This window comes from Propithecus coquereli, unplaced genomic scaffold (genome assembly GCF_000956105.1).
Source record: "Propithecus coquereli isolate 6110/MARCELLA unplaced genomic scaffold, Pcoq_1.0 Scaffold99, whole genome shotgun sequence".
Lineage (NCBI taxonomy): Eukaryota > Metazoa > Chordata > Mammalia > Primates > Indriidae > Propithecus > Propithecus coquereli.
Window position 1 is genome coordinate 8,473,851 of NW_012156284.1, and position 8,006 is coordinate 8,481,856.

The following is an 8,006-nucleotide window of genomic DNA, read 5'->3' on the forward strand; positions in this document are numbered from 1 at the left end:
GTAAGTATCATATTTTTTGGCCCTCTTTCTCTTTCCAAAAACTAGAACCTGACAAGAAAAGAAGAACCCAGAAGTGTTGCTCCTAATCGGTGATGTTGCACCCACAAGTTTAAATTCCCATAGTAAATAGAGTAAACAGTCGGGGATCACAGGAGCCATTCTCTTCATGAGTATTGTTTCTGTGACAGAAACAATGAAAATCCCTGGAAAGCCAGAACACCAGTTGTGTTCCTTTAGACTCTTCTTATTGCTAGCTTTGCTACCCATCTGTAATCTGTTCAATCTGAAACTTGTTACCAAGTTAACAGATAACACAGCTTTAATTTATTTGCCAAAACACTTGGCTTCCAAAACCTTATTACTATTTATTTACACATGATTGTTAAGACACAATGCCTGCACTTTGCCATAGGAGCATTAGCCACAAATGGATCTATGTTATCAAAGTTTGAGGACTGGTTGTTGCTGTAATTATTTGTCTTTGGTTCCTTTTCTCCCATCCATCCACCCTCATCAGACCAGCTGAGCTAGGCTAAATGAAGCCAGGGAATAGCTGAGGGGCTCTGTACGATGTGCTAGTATACCAGTTCTCTGCGAGGAAAAAAAAAACACCCCATTTGAAGCATTTGCCGATTTCTGTGGTGTCAATACGCCCACCATGGCCAACTTTAAGCTACCAATGTGACCTCACTGAATGTGAAGTTGGGAAAAGATACTAACAATAGCTTTCTGAAGCCAGCACAAGCCAAGCAGGCTCTAGCAAACACGCTGTCTGTACAGCGAATCAGAAAGGAGTGGGTCCTGTCTATAGGGGAAGGGTTCAACAAATGACAGTTTATCCACACGATAGGCTACTAAGCACTTATTTAAAATGCTTATGTGGATCTATATTTATTTATTTATAAATTTCCTTTTTTAAAATAAGTAGATCTATATTTATGAACATGGGAAATATCTTCAATATACTATTATTAAGATTTTCTTAAAGTCACCAACCAATATTAATATGATCTCATTGTAATTTTTTAAAAGGTGTGTATACTCACAAACATAGAAACAATTACTTAAGCATATATATCAAAATATTAACAGTAATTATCTGGCAGTGGCAGAATTATATGCAAATTTTACTTTCCCCTTTTTATTTTTTCTGTGTCACAATTTGTTTACCACAGGCACATATTACTTCTGTATTCATGTACATGTATATTCATGTATGCATGTATATATTTTTAAAAAAACAGGAATTCAGAATCCTTATTATTTCACGAGTCCTCTTCCATTCCTTTATGCCCCTTTTCCAAGTAGAAGTTGTGGCAGGACCCAAGAAGACCAGGAGAATAACCCCCACAGGTCTTACTCCACTTTCCTGAATGCCACTGAGGTAAGGAGGTCACTTGTCCAATACTACAGAACAAATGAGTGGCAATACCCTGGCCATGGAATTCTCAAAGCTGGCTGCTTAGGCCAGGTCTCCCTAGAGCCGCTGCCTCATTGACAGCACCACGCCAGGTTATTCTAGCTTAGCCCTTTAAAATGAGGAATGAAAGGGGCAAATTAATTTGAGGGATTTGCTACCAGGTGGATTTAAGTTCTGCAATCTAAATTGTAGCACTCACATCAGTTCCTTACCAGTGTCTTCTGAGAAATATGGGTTTCACTCCTCTATTTAGTTTTTTAGGTTAATTGGCCAACACTATTGTTCTTCATTTACACCATGATTTAAATAAACTTGTAAGCTAATTCATGGTGTAATTGAAAGGCAATAGTGTTTGCCAGTTAGCCTGAGAAACTAACCATCATAAATAATATCGCTTCTATGGGAAAACATGCCCCAGGTTTCCAACTGACTTACATACTAACGTCTGGAACATGACATGATTCATTTGTAAATTGGGGGCTGCCAATTGGGGACCAGGTGGTCTGATCTAAACAGATCAGAGCCTTATGCTTCTCATATGGAAATGTCTTTATAGATGTGCTATTGTGATCAATGCATAATTTTAAAGCATTTGGGAAATGTTAATTATTGATCCTTGCTTGCCTGACCAAAGAAAGGTCTACAAAATGCCACACAAATTCAGTTTGCTCTATGCATTACATTACCAAATAATTGCGGTGGTTGTCTTTTTTTCTCTGACTGGCTGTTTTCAAGCAGTTTAGTTATGGTTTCAGGTTTATTCAAAAAGAGCTCGGATAAAATCGGAGATAAATTGTTATCACTCAGAACACATACATAAAGAATGCAATTGCATTTAAAGAGAAAGGCAGCTTCCTCTTTCTCAAGCAATAGAAGTGACTGGGTGGGATATCATAGTTTGCTAGTTGTCCACAATGCCATTTTTTGCACCTGGTACTATACCTCCCATCATCAGCTTTCTAGTTATTCCTTCGAAAACCATTTTTTGGGATGCTTCCCCAGGAATAATAATAAATCACTAACTACTTTGTTTTGGTGGGGAAGGATTGGTACTCTAATTTATGCTTCAAATTTGTGTCTTCAGGTGTGAAAGCTCTCTAACCAGAAAGATTACGTAATTGATTTCAAAACCCTCAGTGGGCATGCTTCTGTTCTTGGTAAATAAATGATGGCTATGCTCTGTAAGAGACCCTATAGAATTTGTTTCTAGCCATAAGAGGAGACCGTCAGGACCCAAACTAAGTCTTGAGACAGTAAAATGATACACAGTATGAAACCAAGACTTTTAGCCTGGGAATCAGAAGGCTTAGGGTCTAGTTTTGCCTCTGTAACTAACTAGCTATATTTCCTATAGCAAGTCCCTTCCCTTCTCTGAGCCTCAATATTCTCATCAAGAAAATTGGTGGGATCTCAAATTGAGGTCAGGAGGAAAGGCAGGAACCATCACACCTTTAAGGCAATCTAATGGAGGGCCATCTGGTTAAGCAAGATTATCCATCAAGCGGCTCATCTTCCCACCTGAGGGCAGGCCATCAGATTCGCTCTTGCAGGAGCAGTCATCAAAAGTTCACAATTCCTTTTTATCCTAGATCAGGTGACAAAAGGGGCAGCTGAGAAAGTGCAGCCAGCTCTTCCTTGAAGGGAGGGAAGCCCAGAGGGTGCTAACACTCTGAACTGAGAGGTAAAGTAGAAAACAAGAAAGATCACTGTCCCCATCTTGCAACAGACAGGAATTCTGGTCATTTCTGAATTGGGGCAAGGATGGGTGGAAACGGAATCCTTTATACTATTTTTCTTCTCGTTTCAGGTTGTGTTGAAACAGATTTAATCTCTGGATTATTTCCAAGTCTTTGAAAGGATGATTTTGTGGTAATTCTGTTTTACCTGTCTCTCTCCCTGACCAAGTGATGTTCCTTGAGGGCAAGAGTCAAGCACAGAGATGCTCTAAAAGAGTTTGCTAAATAAATTACTGAGTAGCACAGGTCCAGCAAAATTTTAAAGACCCAATCTTAATACAATATAAATTGGCACAAAAATTAACAAATTACATTAAATCTATTCTGGAATGAGGTAGAGAATAAAATAATGAAATTGATGAGATTGATTTCTTTCCAACAGTTTCTTGATTCTTAAAACGCAATGTCCCTAAACTGATATTACCCTGTGAGTGAGTTCTAGAAACTCAAAGCATATCTTTCCCCCAATAATCCACATCACAGATATATAAGTAACCTGTGAAAGCATGGCCCGTATTTTAAGTTGAGGTATTTCTGTATAAAGTTAGTCATGTATGAAAGGAATTCAGTGGGGTGAGTAAAACTTAGACCTGAGTTAGACCCAAGTTAGAGCCCAGAATTAGTCAGAGTCCAACAGGAAGTCAGGAGCTGACCATAGTGCCTGGTCCATATTAGAACTTCAACAAATAGCAACTGCTGCTGCTGTTGCTCTCATTTCTCAAAATAATCCTGAAATCTTCTTTACATTAAAAACATTTCAAGAAACACTATAAACGGTTTTGATCCTGGCTGAAGCCGTGGAGTATTTTGGACTAATCACCTTTTGATGGCTGTAGCTTTTCCTAATAGCAGCAAAAGAAATTCAAACATATGCCTGGTGAACTCTTGCTGTTCTTCCTGCCCGGCTCTGCCACAGCTGGAGGACACACTGTTCCAAGATTCCCTCTGCTAGTGTGTGGTTAATTGCAATATAGAATCATCTAACTCAGAGAACGAATAAAGGAATATACCTTTTTATGCAGAATTCCGACATTATTTGTCAAATAGACTAATAGAGATTCTTCTGAAACATACTCCTTTCCAGTTGGTTGCCCATTATTAACAGGCTTATTTCAATTGAGCTGTGTGCTAAGAACGATTGCCGTTTGATGAGATGGCTTCATGTCATGGAGAAATAGGAGTTATTTACTAGGCTTGCCAGATATAGCAAATAAAAATATAGGATGCCCAGTTAAACCTGAGTTACAGATGAACAGCACATTTTTTTTTTTAGTGTAGGCGGATCCCAAATATTGCATGGGGCAAACTTACACTAAAAAATTATTTGTTGTTTATCTGAAAATCAAATTTAACTGAGCGTCCTATATTTTATCAGGCAACCCTATTTTTATACAACTATTCATTTTTACTTGCAGAATTCCAAGTATGTGAATTTGATGACATTTTATGAAGGATATCAATTTAGCAGTCAGTACCACTATTTTCTATCACAATTGTCGACTATTATATTTTTAATGTTATAGGATTTAGCTTCTTGTTTTAATAAATTTTAACAAGGTTTCTGTAATTTCAGGTAACATGGCTTTTACTATCATGAGGCATAATAGCATCAGTAAACCACCAGAAACTACCAACAAATCCATGGTTAAGTATAAACTCTGAGTAGGCCACTTTGAAATGAATCTCATGTTGGAAACCAGAGCTCCAAACCATCCCACTGAGGAAAGCTTCTGCCAGTTCACAAAGGTCATATTTACCTGTAGCTAGTGGCATTTCCTTGTTCCTAGATAAGATACAACAAAGGGAAGTGTTCGGTTCCAGGTGAGCGGGAAAGGGTGTAAGAAATAAGAAGATAACAGTGTTTGGTTCAGGTGGGAACATATCAAGCCAACTGTTCACTCTGCTACACACTCAAGAGGCCACTAACTGGCCATAATGCTACTATTATCACCCATTAAAATCGCAGTCTTCTTTTATTCAGATTTATATGTAGAAAATTCTGACTGCACAAGTGCTATAACTTTCCTTTTCCAGAGGGGCTGGGGGACACAGTGAGGTTGATATTTATATTTAATGTTTACAAAATCTAAAGAGGTTCAATAGCATTTCCTGGCTGTGTCTTCAGTGGAATCTCTAGTTAAGAATCCATTAAGAAGGTAAGAAGCTTCTGATGTGCTCCTGCTCATTATTAAAAATCAGACAAGCATTAGCTTTGTGGCAGCAGCCACAAGGCAGAGAATAACTGAGAAAGGTAAACACAAACTTGTAAGAAAAACATTCTAGAACTGCAGGCTTCACACTATCACTGTTATCCTAGAGAAAACTGTCAGGTGTTTAACAAACATTTAATCAATTAAACATCAAAACCATTTTAAAATCATGAAATGGAACCCACTTTTTAAACGTGGTGCTGTGGAGTTCCTCAAACCTAGATTCCTAGATTTTCTGTCTAGATACATCTGAAAAAATTCTATATTTAAAAAGATTTTAACCTCCCAATGTCCTTCCCACTTTTTTTGTTGGGGGAGGGAGGACAGGAAGATGAGCTAGGTAAGTAAATACTAATAAAGGTCTTCAAACATCTTATCTGAATAGGCTCTATGTTTTCTGCATGCCACTCCTTAGAGTCCCAAAGTGTTTTTTGATGTAATTGTGAGGAATCTGAACATATCACTAACTGTGGTCACTCGTTTACCAAATTAAACTCTGAGCTGTGAAGTATCAACTCCCTTATCCCTGCTTTGCACAACTGTCTTTAAACCTTGTGTCCAGTTCCTTTGAGACAGGAAGCCATGGTATCCTATGGCTTGGAGATTTTCCAACAACACACACCCACAGGAGAAGCAATGTATGTATGCTTAGGAAAGAACAGGATTTGGAGCCACAAACCTAGATTTCAGTCCTGGCTTTGTGACTTACTGTCTCTGTAATCATGGACAGGTTACTTAATCTCTTATACACTAAATAACCTTATCTGTAAAATGGATTGTTCAGTTCCAATGAGAAAATGCATGTGGAAGTGATTTGTAAATGGTAAATCAGTATAAACATGTTATTGATTGCTCTTATGATAGGACTCAAAATGAAATTTCCACCTTGTACTAACAGGGTGGGAACAGGGCAAAGGTGGCCTTTGAAGAGGGTCCTGGTGATTTGCGGAAGGCCATGGTCTGGAATGTTAAGCATCATTCTGGCTTTAAGATTGAAGGACTGACCTCACAACCCTTATTTACATGCATCCCCTCAATGACTTTTCATGAGTCTAAACTAGAAAGTCAGTGCCTTTTTGCACAGAGCTCCTTCCTCAAGAGTTGAACCTCCCCCTCTTCTGACAAAAGATGTGTCTTTCCCAACAGGGGATGGGAAACACAGTCAGCTTGTTCAATTTCATGTAGCCCACATCTTCTTAACTGCCTTGAGATCCCACTGGCCAAATATTTGAGGCCATTGATGGCCTATACCAATTTCGAGAAAATGTTATAACTGCTTACATCTCACTCACTGATGTAAAACTGGTTTAAATAGCCAAAGATCAGTGCCACACCTCGCAAATGAGATTTTCCCCAGTTTAAATAACAAGGTTATAGGCAAAACAGAGATATAGTATGCAGTATTATGTGTGAGGTACAATAACATAATAGCTAATGCTAAAAGATGAAACACATCCATTACAAGGATGCAGTGCATATTTGCGGAGTCCTGTTAGAAAAAGTCTGAATATAATTTGGAGGTACAATTTTGTTATTTTTTAAAGCTCCATTAACAGTGCTGAGGCTGAATACATGTATCATTCACTGTATCCTCCTGGTTGTAGAAATCAAACAGCTAATTCTTTTTGCAGTCTCAAGAACTTGGTTAAGCATAAGGTTTATAAGTTTCCTCTCCTATTCAGGAATTTTTAGGCACCTGAAATAAAAGTGAAAGAAGGTCCAACTGACCATGAGAGATATACATAGAATTGTTTTTAGATTTTGTAATCCAATTGACATCTCGACTCAAGGCAAGGCTTTTGAAATTATGATACATATGTTATAGCCTAATTGTCCATAACTGTACCTGTGGACAGATGGCAGACATTTGAATAATATTTTATTTGGCTTCTTAATTTTTCATCTCAGGAAAAAACCATAAAAAACTTCAATACGTGTAATTTAATGTGCTTCTATAGTATTTGTTACCAGTTTCTTCACTGAATGCCTATTAGATTGTCTTCCTGGCCTCCGTTTTCCCTGCCTTTCCTGGGTATTGCCCCCTGCCCCCTTCAATCTTCCTAGTTATAAGGGTGGCTACTGGCAGCCATGTTTGTACAATGTGAACCCCTCCTTGACCACAGCTGACTGGTCCAGGGGTGGGCAGCTGTCCATGAATTTGGAACTGGGACTAAGAGAAACTTGGTCTCACTCTGGGTAGCTGGGCCTATAATGTGAATGCAGGCACTAGGGATAGCCATCTGCTGTCATGCAGCCTGGGAACAGAAAAAGAAAGAATCAAGCTGACATGCAGAGAAGGGCACAGACGAGAGGGATTCAGAGATAGAAAAGTCCTGACCACTAACCCAGTGTCTGGCCTCAGGTCAAAACTAGCCATATTCTTACCCCTGGGTTTTTTGAGAACCCTAGACTCTATAGAATAAATTTCTCCTTTTTGCTTAAGGTAGCTAGATTAGGTCTATGACACTTTCAAACAAAAACGGAACCAGAAAAGACCTCATATAGCCAAAGCAATCTTAAGTAAAAAGAACAAACTGGGAGGTAGCAGTTTACCAGACTTTAAGCTGTACTACCAGGCTGTAGTGACTAAAACAGCTTGGTACTGGCACAAGAACAGAGACATTGACCTCTGGAAGAGGA